At 35.8% G+C, this 17,407-nt stretch overlaps 1 protein-coding gene and 1 long non-coding RNA gene across 3 annotated transcripts in view; one reads left to right on the forward strand and one right to left on the reverse strand.

Moving 5' to 3' along the window:
* The window catches only part of LOC135083501 (uncharacterized), a 236,378-nt gene that overhangs the window by 59,713 nt on the left and 159,258 nt on the right, over positions 1 to 17,407 (forward strand). The window lies entirely within an intron of this gene.
* Positions 1 to 17,407, reverse strand: part of LOC135083419 (facilitated trehalose transporter Tret1-like) — a 116,763-nt gene that overhangs the window by 7,248 nt on the left and 92,108 nt on the right. The window lies entirely within an intron of this gene.

Genomic DNA, 17,407 nt, shown 5'->3' on the forward strand with positions numbered 1-17,407 from the left:
GCGATGTCTGTGTGTTCGTCTTCTGGGAGAGACTTATAGTCTGTTTATATTTATTGGGTATCGCATTCAGTATTTTATTCGGACAATACAGGGTGACTATTAAATCAAGCAATTAACTTAACACCCTGCGTGCAAATGGAAATGGTTTTTAACTTAGAGATTTTTCTAAAATTTCAGCATCAACTGCCGTTTCAATATTGGTCTTTATGCAATTTTATGATCATAAAATCTAAACTACGTAGGTAGGTACTTATTTTTAAGTCTAACTCTAAACGCGTTAATGTTTTTATCTGTATATTTTTATAGAGATATATCGATCGTTGGACAAGAAACTCCTTTATCTCCAAGTAAAATAATGACACAAAAACAAAAACCTATCAAAATGATTATTTTATAACCAAAGTCATTTTCATTCTGAAAACTTAATTAACCCATCAAAGTCCGCTCCCATTATTAATATCAAAAACATCATACAGAAGCGACTATCGCTATGATATTTCGTTGACGTTTCCTCAGCAGATAAATCAGGGCATCCAGAAATAAATGACATTTGCGCACGTATAATTATACATTACCGGCGCTAATGCATAGGTTAAGATGTGAAGCGTGTCATACTGAAATATGATGGTTTTCATCAAAGCAAGAGTAAAATTATACATCTATAAAAAATATTAAGGGTTAAGTGGCATGAATCAACATAGGGAACTTGAATTAGCAAGCATAAGTGCTAATAATCCAACTAAGGAATCAATAAATCAAAGCATCACTGATACAGAAAATTAAAGTAACAAAACTATCAGACAATTTTTTTGCATTTTTTTTATTTATAACAAGGAAGCCCTTGGCATGCATTTCGCCTGATGGAAAGTGATGATCAGGCTGAAGGTAGAAGCGAGCTTCACCCGTTTCCTATAATCTGCATTATAATTCATTTGTTTAAGCACAATGACGTCTACTGCTAGACAAAGGCCTCCCCCAAAGATTTCATAACGACCTGTCCTGCTCTTTCCGCATCCAGGTACCTCCCGCGACCATCACCAGATCATCGGTCCACCTAGTGATAGACCTGCCCGCACTACGTCTTCCTAATTTCAACAGACATCTTCAGACAAAATGACGATCGATGTATTTTTTTTTTCGATTTATGAGTTAAAATAGTTGTGACTTTACCAATGAAAATTCTCTAATCAATTAAATACACATTGTATACAGTCACTAATAAGAAAGTTCGCTAGTATAATGTATGATCTTTGAGTGATTGCACTCAAATTATATATAGACTGTATTCTGTCTGTCCGGTTGTTTATTTTCGTCTGAGCCGAGTCGGGACGATCCGACAGAATTAAGAGCTATCGTGGTTTGTACTTTTTGTGGTGCATGCCATTTACATTCCATGCAGATTTATAACTATCACACCATTAAAGCCATTTTAGATTCACCATCATCATCGTTAAATGGAATAAGTTGCGTTTTTGAAAGGCGCAACTTATTCCAGGAGCATTAGGTATGTGCAAATAGGCGTTTATACGCAAAAATGTTTATGAAATATGTGTTGTCTCCATATGGACGTTTATTGTTTAGAACTGTTTTGATTGGTGCAAAAAGTGTAAGGATTTTTAAATAAAAATATTCAGACCTTATATTATTGGAAACGATTAATTCCTTTTTTGTTGAAATCTTGAGTTTATAGCTCTATTGAAAATACAGGTTGTATAGTTTTTGCTCTACTTTTTTAGTAGTTGTTGGAAAAACATATTTTATTAGTATAAAATGCAAAGAAAACGCAACTAGATTTGCCCAAATTATGTACCTAGATTGTAGGTTCATATTCTCTATTATCAGAAAATCCAATTACACAGATGATGCCTTAGAATATTAACAATTGAGTTTAAAAAATGTTTTTAAGATCTTTTAAGATGACAAAATTGGACCCGTTACATCTCTATTTTTAGCACGAATCCCACAAACATCCAAAATATTTTAACGAATCTGTAACCTTGTCTCTGGAATCTATAAGGGCATACTAAATCTCGAACCAAAATACAGGGTGTAATACATCTTTCGCTGTCAAAACAAAATGGTGGCCGATGCGGGATTAACTGCGCGCGCGTCTTGTAGGCATTCCAAAAACGATTGTTTTGGTATCGATTGATAGATGGCGCCACGTTCGGCTGTCGTTTCTGCCATGCCGATAATGATGGCGTGATGTTTGACATGACTTAGCGACATAGCTTGTTCATTCGTTTCAGCCGAAAGACGTCCACTGCTGGACAAAGCCCCCCCAAGGATTTCCACAAAGACGGGTCCTGCGCCGCTCGCATCCAGGCACCTCCCGCGACCTTCACCAGATCGTCGGTCCACCTAGTGGGAGGCCTGCCCAAGTGCCCACGCTACGTCTTCCGGCTCGTGGTCGCCACTCAAGAACTTTCCTGCCCCAGCGACATAGCTCAATGGTATCGAACTGACTAGAGATGACAAGATCCAAGGAACGCGGGTTCGAACTCCACAGCCGATGGAGTATTCATGTGCTGAAATTACTCGTAAACAAGTATATTAGACCCTTAACCAGGCTCTGCTATCAATTTGAACCGTGTGCTGTGAAGATATGATTGAATTGAAAACCAATTACTTCTTTTTTAGGCCTGATTAAAACGATGGGATTAACGAAAAGCTATAAGTCTCGGTCGATGTCCTAAAATGGTATTGTATTGTGCAAGTTGTTGTGCTTTAATTCAAATGGATTTTTAAATCATGTTTGTTATAGCTTAAAACCATTGGTCGCCAAATGAAACGTTTTACAAGGATACACATTAATATCATAGTAAACATTACCAAAGATTAATAAAAAAGTCACGTCTTTCATTTTTGGTCTCATGACAAATGATGATGCCTAAATTGCACTTTAAAACATATACCTTAATTGAATAACGTCATATTTTCATAAAATCGACGTTAAAATCGCCCGAAATATGAAATATTGTGTTTAATTGAATATATTGACGAATAACTGAATTTAAGAATTCTTTGGAATTTTGACTCTATCAAAAAGACATAAGCAACATTTTCAATAACAAGTTTTATAACCCTTTAAATGTTGCAACGTAAAATCAATTTTCAATTTGCACCTTTGAGGTAGCAGATTTAAAGTTCAAAATAGAGTAACATACAGAAATATACTTGTTTTATACCGTGAAATTGCCCACTAGGTGCCTTGGAGCGCTGATCAATATTTTAAATCGTCCAATTAGGGTATTAAGGCAATTTTCCATATAAATTGCATAAATTCGTGACAAATGACCGTACGTAATACAGATGATGGCGACTACCGAGCTTTTAAGCTTAAGCGGTGTTTATCGAATTATGTAAATACCATAGAGTATGAGAGCAGAGAACCCATTCTTTACAAAGTAGCGAAAATCAGCTGTATAAGATTACTAGCTTTCCGCCCGCGGCTTCGCCCGCGTGGAATTTTGTCTGTCACTGAAAATCTTTATCGCGCGCGTCCCTGTTTTAAAAACTGGGATAAAAACTATCCTATGTCCTTTCCCGGGACTCAAACTATCTCTATGCCAAATTTCATCTAAATCGGTGCAGTGGTTTAGGCGTGAAAGCAAGACAAACAGACAGACAGAGTTACTTTCGCATTTATAATAATTATGTATAGATAGTATAGATTTGTCTATGCATTTTTTCTTTAATTACATAAATAAATAAACATTGTTTTCTTGTTTTCCTCCACTTTCTGGTTTTATTTCTCATTAATAAATAATGATCCATGTATGAAATGCAACACAAAAACACAACGAATCCTAAGAAGGAATGGAATCTGCTTTCCTTTAAGTAGGTATGCGTGCATGTATTGTCCCGAAGCAGTGGTAGGGTTAATACTGGGACTTGTAAAAGTGCTTTTTAAAAGCTTATTTGCAAAAATAAATGAGTTTTATGCCTTCGAGTTTAAATCATTGACATCCTTTTAAAATGACTCTACTCATAATATAGCTTAGTACATTCCCCAAATATGAGACAAATCTAATGAGCTTTTTTTGTCTTTATTTTTACTGTATAACTCGTCCTCATCAAAGTAACATCTACTCTCAATGGGACCCAAACCCGTGCCTGCTACTGGTCTTCTAGCAACACATACCATTACGCCTGTCAAATAAATAATTTAGTAGACCATAAAGATTCTTGAGATTACCTAGGGTAGACAATAATAAGGAAGCATAAGTCCATATACTCAATTATTTTAGCATAAAATTAATGTTAATCCTGTTAAATAACATCACAGTAGGAAATAATTCCAATAAATTTTATCTCAGTGCACGTATGCACTTAGCGCACTATAATGCTACTTACGACTGTCATTATAGTGTTAGTGCTATAGTAGAAACATATAAAGAAACACTACTTATTATACGTATATTACAAAACCACATCCTGTATAAGTTTTATACTTCAAAATTATCATTTCAGCAACAGGACGTCTGCTGAACATAGGCCTCCCCCAATGATTTCCAAATTGGCCGATTTCGTACTTAGTCTTTGAGTTAAAAATCATTTAAAAAAACTGAATGTCTCACTGATCATTTAATTATTATTGTAAAGCGCAAATATCTAATTTTCCCACTAAGGCCCAGAACAGACGGTGAAACGCAACTGCAACGAAACTGCAACTGCTAGTTACTTTTGAGTTGCATCTAAGTTTCTGCCATAGCGTCCGTTGAGAGTCCACACATGACGCGACCAGTTTTGAAACTTTCAGTTTCAGTTTCATTCATCAGAATCATCACAAAGTTGCAGTTTCGTTGCAGTTGCGTTTCACCGTCTGTTCTGCTGGGCCTAACTCCTCTTAATTCATACAACATAGCTGGAGTTAATTTAAATACGAGTATGTATGTATACTTATGCTTTTACATTAAGAGCGGGTTCATAACAAGAGTCCCGTATTATTAAAAGGAACATAGCTTTTCTATTAAAAAAAGAAAATACTGGCGGGTTTATCTTTATAGAGATTTCTTTCAGTCGACCACTCAGTAGCCCAACGGGCAATAGGGATGATGACTGGGTAATAAAAAAAAATTGGACATTTGGATCGAATAATTACAGTATTATATTGAGTTGAAATGTCGGTAAAAAATCTACTCAAGCGTGACGTAACGCGCCATTTCAACTTGTTATTATTTAATTATGAAAGAAAATAAAAAAATCTAATGAGTCTAATATTTTCTAATTATCTGTCTGACGGACAAATAATTGAAATTTGGTCATCTAGCCTATTGAAAAACTGTTTAAAGTCTTCTGATATTATTTCCATTATACTACCAACTTAGTACTTTTCTCAATTACGAGGTTTCTCCATAGAAAGTTGTTAGCGCACTACCCATTTAGCGAGATCGTAACCCCTTGATATAAGGTTCAATTTCCAACAGATGTTAGAGGTTAAATTATAAGTTCATAATACAGAAAACAGTCTATTTTGCTGGTTAATATTAAGAGCTTTTCCGCATATATTTTGTTGTTGGAAGTTGTAGAGTTTCTAGATAATAACACAGGACGAACGTATGCTTTAAAAGTAGTTCATACTTAGGTAAGTACAAATGTGCTGATTTTTACGAATAACTTTTTTGATAAGGTTGCCAATAATATCAATCAGTTGCGGCGCTTCTTCTCAGCACTTGCCAAGTGTTGGTCTTGAAGCGCTGGTAGGATAAAAATATTATGAGACATGTAGAGGCTCCTTAAGAGCAAAATATTTGACGATTTGTAAGTACTATTCATTTAAATAGTCTACCGCGGATTTTGATGCAGTTGACACATTTGAACAACGAGTGTTTTCGGCAAGTAAATGTGAAAAAGGTATGAACTCACATAATTTACTTGCTTATTTTTAAAAATCCTACATTTATTAATATGGTCATGTCGTAATTATGTAGATAGTACACACATAATTGCTAATGAGCCATTAAAAATTTGAAGTTATCAATAGATATCGAGTAAAAACAAAGTACTAATATTTTTGATTATATTTAATATCATTTACGTCATTATAATCAAGACAAGATAATCTTAATTTGCCACAAACAAAGCGTCTTAAGTAGATAGTATCTTTGTGACAAAACAAATTGCAAGCAATCACATAAACTGTATTAATTTAATCCCTATAGGAATTCAGCGCTGAACACAAAATGGCGCCGGAAGAAAATTAGTGTAATTATGTCAACAAATAATTAACATAAACTTGTCAAGACACTCGGGGCAAACAATATGGCAATATCAACGTGCAGTTAAGAGCCACCCGTATGAGGTTTGGGAAACTGCATAGTATGAGAATGGATGAATAAATAAATATGCTCATATTTTCATGACTTCGTCTAGCCACAAATTAAGCTTAGCATACACTAAGGGCATTAGGCTGAACTTTATTTGGCAACAGAAATAGAAAAAAGAATAAGAAAATTCCAATACGGTGTCAGAGTAAGTGTTCATTCGTTTCTGCCAAAGATGTCCAAACGACATGTTCTGCAAACAACCAAATGCTTCAGGACCTTCAGGTGCATCGGGACTTCCCACCTCTCGTTCCCACCGCTGCAACTCCTGTGTAGCCAGGATCTACAGCTTGACCGCCAATAAAAACCCAATAAGTGAAGGTCAAGTTCGTCCCGTTTACTTCAGGTGCATAAGTAATTTAGATTTTTGAATCGTTTAACGTTCTCTAGTAACAGAAGTGTTTCATAAATACACCTTGAATGTTCACTAAATTGTTACAGCGAAAACTATTAGGAGCTACCTACTAACACCATTAACGTACCGCCCGTCTTGGTTCTATCCATTTATCTCACTCAAAATGAGACGCCGGGATGAGCGACAGTGACAGACAGATTATCCCCTTGGCTACGCAGCGATAGCATCTATTACTAAAACTTTTAGGAACTTACATAAGTAATTTTCCTGTTTGGAAAAAAAAAACAATTAAAAAAAAATAAATAATTTCGTTCGTTCGTTTCAGCCAAATGACATCCACTGCTGGACAAAGTTCTCCCCCAACGATTTCGATAACGACCGGTCCTGCGCTGCCCGCATCCAAGTTCTTCCAGTAACCTTCACCATGTCGTCGGTCCACCTAGTGAGGAGCCTGCCCACGCTACGTCTCCCTCGAGAGCTTTTCTGCCCCAATGGCCATCAGCTCTTCGAGCTATGTGCCGCCCACTGTCACTTTATAAATTCTTTATATCAGTTGTAAGTGACGTACCTTGAAAAAGAGGAATTGCTTACGGCGGACTCTTAACACAATTGTAGAAATACCGAAGGTAAGCCAAGTGCGTTAATTGGTCGTTATTTAACAAAGATACTGGCAACCGAAGAGACATTGTCATTAACTTGTAGAGAATGCTTTCTACCTATTGTTCTTTAATATTATTTCGTCACATTTTAACGCCTATACAGTTCTGTGGCCTCAAATTCAATTGTAGAGGCCATTACAACACAGCTCAAAAATTAAAAATATGAGTGAGTCTATAAGATAAACCGTCATAAAACTCATTAAAATTTATTTTTGCAAGTAGGTTTTTAAAAAGCACTTTTATGCACGCACGCCCCAGTATTAACCCTACCACTGCTTCGGGATAATAAATGGGATTATATACCATAGATTCTGTCCTGCAATTGGTCGAAATGTTAAAATTCAACTAATCAAAATTTATGACTGAAATTGAATCGAGTTTAGAGCTTCTAATGCCCGTTTTCACCATCAATCCCTAATTTTTAAGTGATCCCTATGGTAACAAATAACAGGAATTTTGTTGTCATAGGGGTCACTTAAAACTTAGGGATTGATGATGAAAACGAGCATAAGGCTGTTAAATAAGGTTCTACACAAAGCATCAAACTAGCTTTTTCCCGCGGCTTTACCCGCGTTAAGAACATATTGTGACGTGACAGAGGATACAAATCTGAAGCACATTTAATTTTGAAGTCTCGCTGACGTTTGACATCTCCAAAACACCCTCCCGTGCCGATCCCTTACCTCAGGCACTGACTAAGTTAATAATAATCATAATCATTAATTAAGTACTAGACCTATAAGTATTTATTCTGAGCCTTAACTATGTCAGATTTTAACAATTAATTAAAATAGCTAAATGCCTTGTGTATTGTGTACTCCAACCCTTATAAATCATATTAGCACCAGCCAATAAGTTGGCCATAAAATTTTATATTTGCACCATTTCGTTCCATTATAATCGAGCGATAAAACACGGGATATTTCCCATTCATTCAACAGGAAATGTAATCTATAAAAAGCTGCGGTTAAAACAACCGACCACACTGTAAAATAGTTATGTGCTATTTATTATTTATGGAAAATAGCACGTTTTATTGTAATGAATTAAATAACAGTTGAAAATTGCACTTGCGGGCTAGAAACAGATAAGTAAGAATAACTTTTATTATTTTTATTATCTTCTTGTATAATGTAGCGTATCGTCCAAAATACCTCAGTGTTTGAAGACGAAAGTCTACAACCAATAAGTGATCCAGTGATAACAAACGTGGCCTCTCACTACAGGCCTTATACAGAAGCTCAAAGTTGCACAACGTGCTATGGAGAGGGCTAGGCTCGGTGTTTCTTTACGAGATCGAATCAGAAATGAGGAGATCCGTAAAAGAACTAAAGTCGCTGACATAGCCCGACGGATTAGCAAGCTGAAGTGGCAATGGGCAGGGCACATAGTACACAGAACTGACGGCTGATGGGGCAGCAAGGTTCTGCAAGGAGGCCTCATACCGGAAAGCGCAGCGTGGGACGTCCACCCACAAGGACCGACGACCTCATAAAGGTAGCGGGAAGACGCTAGATGCAGGCCGCCACCAACCGGCCATTGTGGAAATCATTAGGGGAGGCCTATGTTCAACAGTGGATGTCCTATGGCTGAAAATGGTGATGATGATGATGGCAGAGTAGAATAGGACCCCACTCTTCTCGTAGATGTCGTAAAAGGTGACTAAAGCCCGATTCGACCGAACTTTTATCCGAGAATAACTCCTAGTATAACTGGCACATTGACAGTTTCAGTATGGGAAATGTGTCAAAATAACTGACGATTTATTCTGAGATTAATATTTACTCTCGTTTGGTCGAATCCGCCCTAAGGGACAAATTATATGCGAACGTCAGGCCTCCCCAACCTGTAGGCCAAATCTACTATTGCCTATGGTAAATTTAGTATAGGGTTGTCTTTCTGCAGTGGAGACTTAATATCCCGATAATGATGATGATGATGATGATGATGAGGAGTTCTCACGCCTTCACGGGACTATTCCCACCTCTCGTTCCCACCGCTGCAACTCCTGTGTAGCCAGGATCTACAGCTTGACCGCCAATAAAAACCCAACCAGTGAAGGTCAAGTTTGTCCCGGGGGAAAGATAAACTGTCATTGGACCCGCAACGAAATTAATCAGAAGAACATAGGAGTTCGAAGTTTTAGAAGTTTCACGCCGGCAGTGTGAAAAGGGCTCAATTTATTTTTCATACAAATCCATTGAGTCTTCCTGTCCAATAAACATAAAAGGCACGCCGATTGTTTACAAACTAACAGCATTAAACCGAATCCCAAATAAATATAATTTCATACATAAACTATACAATTTACTGCCGATTTCAATAAGTGACGCATTGTAAACATTCTCTTAACTCGACCTTATTATGTAACACATAAAGACTACGATTTATCACATTTAGATCCAAATCTGCATGTTAATGGAATTTAAACTTTATTGGATGGTTTTAAAATTGATTTTGAGTTGTTATTTAAGTGAATAGATGGTAATTTACATACAATGTTAGATTTGTAAGAGAATTGATTAGTTGCATTGCATTAGATATAAGAGAAAGCATTTTGATTGCATAATGTATAAATAGCCTATTTGTAGGGTTTTATAACCTGTTCGTTTGACCAAATCTTTGACCTTCCACAAGGACAGTCAAGTTGAATCATACAGGGTGGAATTTTGTAATGCCACCTGGAGGGAAAGTACTCTTAATACTGTAGATATAATAGAACATTTACTCAAAGAAACCGTTCCTTTATTTTTGAAAAGAAATAGAACTGCATTCAAAGATTGGCCCATTTATTGTCCCGAAGCAGCGGTAGAGTTAATACTGGGACGTGTAAAAGAGCTTTTTAAAAGCCTACTTGCAAAAATAAAAAGAGTTTTATGAGTTTTGAATTTTATAAAATTCATGGTAAATATTTATCTACAATAGAATGTTTAATTTATTTAGCAGTTTACGCCCGTATTCACAAATGTTACTATGATGTCTCACAGTGCGCGTGGACGCACAGGGTGACACACGAACCAATCATAGAGCTCTATTCAACGTTGTGCGTTCGATTTGCTGCTTCACTTAAGCAAGTATCGTTTGTGAATACGGGCGTTAGTTAGCCGTGCAAACGTGCAGACAGTTTCTTTGGCAATAATATTAGTGTAGATATTTTATATTTGTATTTATTTTGTTATTTTGTATGCAAGCGTCACGACACAACTTCAAACAGATTTAATATTATGTTGTGACTGTAAATATTTATAGTACCTAAGTAGATAATATGGGATTGTGCCAAGTATATCGTGTGTTTCGCTAATAAACTGTGTTTGTTGTGGAACGAGATTTGGTTCAAAGGGACTTAAAGTAATGTTTTCAAATACCTATACTGAGTTCGTTTGTACGACATAAAGACGTGGCGTTTTTAGTAGGTAGTGATAGGAATTATTTTGTAAAAAAATGTATATTTTGGCTGGTGTGCTGACGGACTGTAGATACATATAAGTAATCATCACACAGACACACATAGCCCGAAGAGACGATGGCCGTTTGGGCAGAAAAGTTCTCGAGTGGCGACCACGGGCTGGAAGACGTAGCGTGGGCTCCTACTAGGTGAACTGACGATCTGGTAAAGGTCGCGGGAAGAACCTGGATGTGGGCAGCGCTGGACCCTTCATTATGGAAAGCCTTGGGGGAGGCCTTTGTCCAGCAGTGGACGTCATTTAGTTGAAACGACGACTACGACGATATCATCATCATCAGGTCATTTAGTATCCACTGCAGGAGCACGACCCTCTCCAATTTACCAGAGGCAAATGGAGGATTTGGCTTACACTCCCTACGCTGACCACCACCAAATTGTCGTTCCGTTGCAAAATACAGGCTGGTTTTCAACTGAAGCCACCCTGTATATTTGAACAGCAAGTTATACATGGTCGCTAGTCAAATACTGCCTGTATTGCGCGGGACGGACAAACAAACTTTAGACTTGTGCTTTTAGCTTACTGAACGACGGGGAAGAAGTCGAGAGCTTTTGAGCTTTCATTTATTATTTGTGTGGCATTTGAGCTTAGTACAAAAATGTTATTGACATCTCCACAAGTCCATTACCTAAGTTAACACCACTAATTTTTGTTGAAAAAACACACTACTTTAGAACTTGCAAACCAAAATTATGTTATTTAAGTCTACAATAAGACCAAAAGTAAGATGGTGCAACCCACCATCTTACTTTTACCGTAACTATGACAATAATCGGTGATTTGGCATGAAATTTGACAGTTTTTTGACGTTTGTTAAAGTCAAAGTAAGTTGGTGCAACTCAACTTTAACAAAAAACGACATTGTGGCCCTCACAGTCACTTCGCTTATGCATCGCTACATGTCAGCCGTCAACTCTATAAGTTGCATATGCGGCTTGCCTCACAAAATGCCAGATTAGCCATGCCTTCACGCTGTTCCGAGAACCGCAATCACCGGCAGATAAGTGCTGGTTAAATAATCTGGAGCCTTGATCCAAAATTGTCACTTGTCACAGTCAAAACATAAACGCCCGATCAAATTCAAATTCATTTATTTTGCAAAAGAGCTATTTTACACGTCCCAGTATTAACCCTATCACTGCTTCGGGACAACAAATGGGCCAGTGCTGAGAAGAAGCAGCGCAAGAAACCAGTCACTATTTTGTCAGTCTTTTTTCAAAGGTCTACAAATAAGAGATCAATGCAATGGGGTTGGCAGGACGGATTTGTAAATTATTTACATGTCAAATTCTACTGGGTCCATAGCCCATTTATCTATTTACAATAGCACAGCATAATGTAGGTCTGATATGGTTTACATGGACTCGAAAAACCACCGAATTTCGATTTTTTTTTCACTTTTTGCTCTATTATTTACAAACTAATTACTATCATCATCATCAATTAGTAGAGTCATGGGGTAAGCTATTTCTAACATAGATTTTGCAAAATTTAAAAGCTCTGTTTTCATCACTTATCTCTCAGTAAAAGCATATAGATTTATGACTTTGTTATTTTATTTCAACACTCAAAGATTTTGTCATTACAATGAAGCTCATAATGAAAGACTGAATTTCAATAGATGATTGTTACTCTGAAAAGCAATTTGGTGAAGACCACACAAGATGTTAATAACTCTGTTCATAAAGAACTCAGGTGCGCTTTGAAAGATGAGGTTTGAAGAAAACTTGGTAGTATTGATGCTTTTGTTCTACTTAGTAGTAACTTATAGGCCAACAGAGTTGGTAGAGCATATTCAGGGACTTATATGATGATGATTTCGTACTGTCATCAGATCTTCCCAGTCCCCAGCCCTTCTGGTCAGGTGGGGAGTGTGGCTCTACCTTATCCTTTATTTATGTCCCTGGTTTTTAAAGAGTTGTGCTTCTGTAATGGAGATTAAATAACTAATATCCTCTGCAACTATTTTTCTGTTCAGTCAAACCACTTTAAAAATGTCTATTTGGCACTCTGATGCCCGTTTTCACCATCAATCCCTAATTTTTAAGTGACCCCTATGGTAACACATAACAGGAATTTTGAGACACGTGCCTATTAATGACTGTTTGTACCGGCTGAGTTGCACCTTCTTACTTTGACCACAACAAACGTCAAAAGTCTGTCAAACTCATTACAAAAACACCGAATAAAGTTATACCTACTACGGTTAAAGTTAAAGTGCAACTCAGACATACTGTTTTGTGTTTGCTTTACAAATGCTACGTACACTCGGCGGTATAAAATATGGCCATAGATTATATAAATTGGCAGTAGCGGCAAATAGGGGCCTTTACAAGTAATGTCTAAAGTTTGTTTATTATTTGTACAGTAATTTATTCATTTGGCTTAGACAATAACATTGGGAACAACGTTTTGTATTTTATACAATCCATTTGTCGTAGTTCAAATGTAAAATAGTAAATTGACATGAGTAGTCCATTGGCATACTTTTTATGAGCTGTCAAAAGTGACAGTGAAACCCTATCGATTTCGTAGAGTATTTTGTGACGTATGAAGTCACATATTTTGTCAAATAATTTAAAAAATTTACTTAGTTTATTAACGTATTTATTTTGTGACTTAATTATGACGTCACATATTTGTCAAATAGTTTAAAAGCTTTACTAAAATATAATAATAATAATTATAACACTTTATTGCACACCAAACAAATAACATAACAGAAGAAAAGGAACACACAAGGTACAATTAGGCGGTCTTATCGCTATGAAGCGATCTCTTCCAGACAACCTATGGTGAGGACAGAATATAGTAAAAAAAGAGTTAATAAAATAGAGTGCAGCAGCTGTTCATGAATTGAAAAATTGTGATTTTGAGGGAAACAAAATATTATTTCGAGATTTATTGGCTATACTATCAGTCTAAATCTGTTGTTATCTTTTAAATAAATAATTGTTAGTCTGGATTATTTCCTGGCTAAAATAAAAAAGAAAACAATTTTATCTTTTTTTTTTACTTCAAAATCTTAACATATAAATTGCTTGCTTGGTCCATATGAAAAATAACTGCCACACGTTGCCAACTAAACTATACTTAACTCGGGTAGATTATAGTGGGAGGTGGGTACTGGGAAGTGGGGAGGTGGGGTAACGTGGACCACAATCTTGTGTAGAGTTTATAAGCTGATTGGGGTAATTTGTTATGTTATGCCTTGTTGTTGGGAGAAATGATGGTTAGTTTTGAACTGCATGTTTATAAAAACTTAAACGCTGTTTTGGAATCGCTTTTTTTGTCTTTTTTCATCACGCGTATGAAAGTCCCAAACATTCATGAGCTAAGATTATTTTGTGTTTTTTTTACTTTTTACTTGCATTATTCGTACGATCATTTGAACTAATTTTATGAGTTTAACTTTATTTTGCTCAACATATGGGTAAAGCAGTTTCAAGAGTTAAAAAATACAATTACGTAAAATGATTTATAAACAGACATAAATATTAATAACTGATCTACAATACGCAATTAATATTTGGAGTTTCTAGATTAAGTATGAAGTTATTTTAATATGAGAGGAGGCAGTGGAAGTGTGTGTCCCTGTCTTTTTAACTAGTCTTACGTCTCTTTCATAAGGATTGTAATATTTAGAAAACACATGTGTAAAATTTTAGCGATTATACGCTACAGAACTATTTTTGACAATTGGCAAATAAACAGACTGAAACAATTGAAGTATTCGACATCCTCATTCCACTGTTTTACATTCCCCACATTATCATACGAGTTAAATCGCGTGTACAGCACCACAATGGCGGCAATAAATAAACTGGCCGAAGATAAATCGGTCCGAAACTGTTTATTTTGAATGCGCCTGCTGAATGATTTCAGCAATGATTTACTGCGCGGACGAATGCTGGGAATGCTTTGGGGTTATGTTTACAGAATTATTGAATTATTGTTTGATATCTTTTAAGATTCAAGATATGTGCCGTGTGGTTCCAGAGTAGAGGAGCACTTCGACTCTTGCCGTGGTTGTAGTAAAAGGTGACGAAGGGCCAGATAAATATGACTATCATGCGACTAAAGGGACAAACATAAGACCTCCCCAAACCCTCTGACCAGCGTAAGAGTGTAGGCCACATCCTTCATTTGTCTCTAATAAATTAGAGAGGGCGTGCTCCTGTAGTGGAGACCAAATAACCTGATGATGAGCAAAACATTTTTGTCACACATACAAGCAATAAGTCTTTGGTACTGTTGTCTATTTTACATTAGTTGACCCATAGTCATATTTGACTCTATGTTGCTAATAAACAACGCGTGGTTTGCATTGGGTAAGCCTCCCCAATTAAGATTGGAAACCTAATCATTCAATACTACTTTACAATCAATATTTATCTACACTTCTGTTAAAATTTTCTGTCAGTCGAACGAAATTACTAATAATTACACCCTTCGGCGCTCTAAATTACAATCTTAATTGATGCATTTATTCAGCTGTCTTCTAAATTATTTATTACCCTATCAGTGTGAATTTAAGGTTTCCTTTTGCTTGATTTATTGTAAAGCAAATGGCACAAAACAACTGCAAACCTAATTGCTAGTGTTGACAGCGTAATTGTGTAATTCACGAGGCAAGTTACCGTTTTTGATGTTTGGATGATTTATTATTCTGTAATTCAGGTAATTTATACTTCTGTTCTAAGAAACCGCTTGTTGGTAATCTTTTGTGATGTTAAAAAAATACAGTTGTTTTACTGTTCGATTTTTGACTGTTGATAAAATTGAAGTAGAATGTACTTTAGGTACTTCCTCTAAAAGCTTTTCTTAAGCTTTTTTCAAATTAATCGTAATCTGTAATTCTAACTCAAGCTTTAATTTATTTCTGGCCTTCAATAAGTGAGTGTTTGATCAACGATTGCAGATTTAAAAGTTACTGAAAATCTAATGGTTACAGTTAATTGCGAACTAATTTGATTTTCGGGGCGAACATTGAGAAAGAAAGAAAAAAGAGAAAAAGTGTATTAATGAAAATTTTCCTAAAGTGTGACATTATTGGTTAAAGCTACAGTAAATACGCACATTATTTTACTCTTGTTTTATTTAAACATTTTATGTAGGTATGTTCCCGTTCCTGAGTGTAAGTATTACGTTGCACTATACTTAAGTAAGTTGCGTACCTATACTCTAGGTAGACTGAAAGTAGGTAATGACTGTCCAAAGTCGGTCTTTATCTATTGACCAAGTTTTTGCGTCATTTGCCAATTTTAGCGAAGTGAAAGTAATGTGTTAGGGTTGCCAACTAGATGCACAAGTTATTGAAATCATAGTTAAGTTGGCAGTTCCTAAATAAATAAAAAAATGCTAAATACTTAATACAAGAACTATTTTTTAACAGAAAAGTAATGAATAGTGATTTTTTTTCTACATGTAACGACAGCGAAACGGCCACGCCACGTATTTTGATTAAGGTATAGAGTTAGGGCTTGTAGAGCTAGAAGCTTGGCTTTTTATGAGATCTGATAACTTTTTCACATAATAAGCAACATGGTTGGCGTTGGCAAAATCTTACATTAAAAATTTTTTTTTTTGAACGACAACGAAACGGCCACGCCACATATTATTTTGACTAAGGTATAAAGTTAGAGCTTGTAGAGTTAGAAGCTTGTTTTTTTATGAGATCTGATAACTTTTTCACATTGTAAGCCACGAGGTTAGCCTTGGAAAAAATTTGCATGAAAAAACATATTGTTTTTTCATAGTGACTGTAAACAATCTTTGCTCCTATGTTTTATCTAGTAAAATAAATGACAATTACACATGAGTGACAACCCTGATCTTAGAAGTGGGTAAGCAAACCAGTCTCTCGTCACGGTGACAATACATCTCTAGGGTGACAATAGTGAAATTGCACAATTCTTTGGAAATTAACAATAAAGCGGCCATATTCTTTGAATATGTATGTGTGCCAAATCGCGAAATTAAAGAACTTTGTTTGTTTATGGTAGGTATAGAGTAGACTCTACACTGTAGAGTCTACAGCTATGCCAAAATTCATCAATAAAAAGCCTTGAAGAACTATACAGGGTGGAAACGATAAGTGATCTCACTCGATTATTTCTAGACGATTAGATTATTTCTATTATTATTTACCTGTATCATAATATAAGCTGTATGTTTTCCTAATAAAGAAAAATAAAAATAAAATAAAATAAAAATTGACTATACTTAAAAGATATCGATAAACTGGTTACTGATTCTGAAAGTGCTGACGAACTCTATCTAAAATTCAATGTTACCAGCTTCCATACATATAATATAGTCACATGGCTCTCATCTCTTGATGATAATACTCGTAGCATAACAAGTAAAGCCTAAAACTAATGTTTTCTATAATGTCGTTTCGTTTTGTATTTTCTGTTGAGATATTTTTAAATTATAAACCTTTTTTTTATTGACCTGACTAGGTACCGAACTTTAGACAAAAGTCTTTTGTTCTAACTTAAATACTTTCGACAGCCGTCAAAGCATGTGTTATTATTACCTACTGACGGGATTTCTACCATGTACCTTAATTTTGAGTTTCCGATATTTCGGCACTGATCT

The sequence above is a fragment of the Ostrinia nubilalis genome, chromosome 23 (assembly GCF_963855985.1).
Source record: "Ostrinia nubilalis chromosome 23, ilOstNubi1.1, whole genome shotgun sequence".
Taxonomy (NCBI): Eukaryota; Metazoa; Arthropoda; class Insecta; order Lepidoptera; family Crambidae; genus Ostrinia; species Ostrinia nubilalis.